This window comes from Limulus polyphemus, unplaced genomic scaffold (genome assembly GCF_000517525.1).
Source record: "Limulus polyphemus unplaced genomic scaffold, Limulus_polyphemus-2.1.2 Scaffold5359, whole genome shotgun sequence".
In the NCBI taxonomy this organism is placed as follows: Eukaryota; Metazoa; Arthropoda; class Merostomata; order Xiphosura; family Limulidae; genus Limulus; species Limulus polyphemus.
Genome location: NW_013670969.1, coordinates 42,755 through 46,393, shown reverse-complemented (window position 1 = coordinate 46,393; position 3,639 = coordinate 42,755). Strand labels below are relative to the sequence as shown.

At 37.5% G+C, this 3,639-nt stretch overlaps 1 protein-coding gene and 1 long non-coding RNA gene across 3 annotated transcripts in view; one reads left to right on the top strand and one right to left on the bottom strand.

Annotated features, from left to right (window-relative positions):
• Positions 1 to 1,931, bottom strand: part of LOC111089136 (orexin receptor type 2-like) — a 13,269-nt gene extending 11,338 nt beyond the window's left edge. The window contains exon 1 of one of the 2 annotated variants that reach the window (XM_022401040.1): positions 1,730 to 1,931. The gene's annotated coding sequence lies outside the window, so the exon portion shown is untranslated. The remainder of the gene's footprint in view (positions 1 to 1,729) is intronic. The other variant, XM_022401041.1, reaches the window with a different exon arrangement.
• The window catches only part of LOC111089137, a 25,990-nt gene that overhangs the window by 2,982 nt on the left and 19,369 nt on the right, over positions 1 to 3,639 (top strand). The window lies entirely within an intron of this gene.

Genomic DNA, 3,639 nt, shown 5'->3' with positions numbered 1-3,639 from the left:
TATGTGAACATACGTATGTCATCCACCTGGTTTAGTGACATAGAAATTGTTTTGGCAACATGTAGTCCAGAAAGTCGTTAAGAGTGTCATTGTTTTTTTGTTCTGTGTAGTAGATAACGTCTAATCTGCCCGAGAGGATGTTGCAGCGACATATATCATCTGGATTGAAAGGATTGGTGACCGTAATATACTTTGCTGGCCGAGTTAACGTTGTTGGAAAGGTACAGCTGACCATTTCTATAAGGGAATAAAGGTCACAAGGTGGCGCTCTCGGCTGGATAAAAAAAAAGCGAGTTTACCTGTTGAATTCAGGTGCGCTTTCAACCTTTGGTTTTTTTATCGCAAGCTCAGTTAATTAGAAAATACAGAATTATTCCACATTAAATATTTGACGAATCCCCTGTTATTCTGTGGATTTATCTTATCCCTCTTAGGGGAAAATACCACCCCTGTCAGAAGATATCGATCCATTGCCACACATAGACTTCCATGACAAATCTGCTTTGATGAATAAATTACTAAGTAGGCCCGACCTTGTCAGGTGTTCTTCGAATTAGGGCCGAAAACGCCGCTGACAGAGAGGATAGCCAATCGATGACCTAAGACAGAGCGGTCAGAGGCTTTTAATGTTTTGACTGTCACTCATAATTAATATTAATTGTAATTTTATTGAATATTTTACCAACTCTTCTGGTAGAAGTTATTACTTTAAAAAATAAATAAAATATAGATAAAAATGGTTCAGACGAAAGGATTTATAGGCCATTAATTAATGTTGACAAAAGATTATCTACACAATTAATGTAATGATATAAAACGTCTAACACAGGGGTTCCCAACTAAGACCCATCTGAGTAACCAGGTCATTTTCTAGGACCCAGAATTATTTTGGAAGGGAGGGGATTACTGTTCTCATGTGTTTAAATCTTATGTATTCTATGTTTTTGTTTTGTTTTCCATTATTGTATAAATAGTTTTAAAATAACAAGACGTTTTATGTTTGACTGTATCTTCTTTTGCGTTCCACAGTTTCGATACCATTGATCTAAGCTACCGAGGTAATGGAGTTTCTTAGGCCTAACAAAAGTGAAGTCCACCTGTTGGGCCAGCGGTAACTTTACAAACTTACAAAAATAAATATCCGGGGCTCGAATTCTTACGGTGGACAGAGTGCACTAAAAAAAAACAAAAAAAACAGCAACCAAAAAGTGATTACGTTTCACACTTGATTGGAAAGGTTGACTAGCCCAAAGTACTAGCCCACTAACATTATTTGAAGGCTCTACAAGAATGTTTAGTGTTAGCTGTAGAGCAAAAGTGTTGTGTCCATCGCGGGGGGGTCGAACCCCGGATTTTAGCGTTGTACGATAAACCTATCAATCAAATTCAAAACATCAAAACAACTTTTTGAAAACTATTTTCTGGTTTATATATGTGTAAAACATGTTAAAAAAATAACATACTTTGAAGACAATTAGGCTACAATACACGTGATCAAAGCTGTTCTGTCAATAAAAACTTTGGACAAAAATAATTCAGGTTTCGATAACCGCGGTATGCAGAGCACAGATAGCCAAACTGTGTAGCTTCGTGCTAAACAAGAAATGTTTCCTATTATACAAGTAAACCATAAAGTATAGAGCCACTTTTTTTTCGTGCTGTAGTTTACAACATGCGATGTAGTGGTGTTCTACAAATGAACATTTGATGAGAGGGGTTCGGAACTTACCAGCTTTTCCGGAACTTTCCTATATTTCAGCTCGTCGTCGAGCGTCTTCGCAACTTTCACCTGACGAAACAAGTAGCGGCACTTCTACGTGCCCTCTCCCGCCACTTCAGCAGCATCGTTTGTCACGTGACGTGAACCACGCAAATGACAGGTTGTCAGAAGAAGCTCGTGCTCTATGCGACCACGCATCATCGACACGTTCTTGTGTCATCTCCACGATGTTAGTTAGTGTCAAGACTTGGAATATATATCCATTTACTCGAGCATGTTCGGTGGCGGGATTCGAACCACTGATTATGAGTCGAGTGTCCTAGCCACCAGATCTAGAACAAATTTACCTGTACGTTTGCTTGGTTGCATTCGGTTGGAAAAATTCTTTATGATGTTACACCTTGTGTAATAATGTTACACCATGTGTAAAATGTGTTCACCTATGGCTTTCTCTGCACTTCTTGCAAATAAATGTTAGGTCCACAATAATTTTAACGAACTTGTAACGTGTTGTTTTGAACGTATTCAAAACGAGTTGATAATTTGTTATATCCACTCAATCGTTAGGAATTTAGTTACATTATCCCTAGTGTGTTTCAGTTTTTAATATCTTTGTTGTCAGATTTTTTTTTTCGTTTAACAACAACAAACGGTGATCCCTATCAGCCCTGGAAGCGTTAAAACGTGATTCAATCTCACTAATTTTTTTTTTAGTAAAGAGTAACCCATTAAGAACCTCGAAGGACGTTCCATGTTTACACTGGCGAAAAAATTAAGTGGACGTTGGGTCACTAAAGTATTAAAAATAACATAGGACATCATAAGATCAATTTTAATAAAATGGAAACACCAACTACTAAGATACACGCAGTAATTAGATAGGTTTCAAAACACGTATACGACCAGAAATTAGAAGATCAACAACGACTAACAATTCAGTGTTAAACTTTGGAACTGGTGAGGGTTTATTTTCTATGTGCAGATAAAAAACAAGAGGGAATCATCAACAGCTGTGGCACTTGAAATTCTTTTAGGCAGGATTAGAGTAAATTAATCTGAGTCATTCACCCCCAGAGGCAGGCGTCCCCACCCCATCCCCTAAGGAGGGGTAGTTAGCCCTATTCTATTCATGATGTATGTGGGCAATATGCCTTTAAAAGACCCTAATCATTGGTTCACATCACAATTCGCGGACGATGTTGCGGTTCGGAAAAGTGCCTCCACCCCATCCATAGGAGCAACAAATGTACAACCATTATTAAGTATTATAGAAGAACACTGCCAACAATATCGAATAAAAATAAACGTTCTTAAAAACCAGTTACTTACTTTCACGAGACTAAGAAAACATAAAAAAAGACCTACCTAAACTATACATGAATGGAACACTTCTCCAGACCACAACCTCTGCAAAATGTTTAGGATTAACCTTTGACCCAAAACTGACATGGGTAAAACATACAAATAATATATTAACAAAAATCTGGAAACGTACAAATTATGCAAGAAGTCTAACAGTCAAAACCCGGGGAACATCACCTGATAACATTATTAAAATATACAAAACATGTATACGTGTCATCATAGAATACGAATGGATAAACATAGCTCCAAAACACAGAACTAAACTACAATGTATACAAAACTCACTCATTACCACAACATATAAAGTCCCCCGCATCACCTCATCAAAATTTATGCACAGTTACACAAACATACAAACAATAGCCGACAGACTTTTGCATAATACTCTAAATTACTTTGAGAAAATTTGGCACAAGAATGGCCTACTCTGTGAACTTGATCGCTACTACATACGTGATGGAAGTAGGCCTAAGTATCTCTCACCTGTAAATGATGGCTACTACATACATGATGGAAGTAGGCCTAAGTATCTCTCACCTGTAAATGATGGCTAC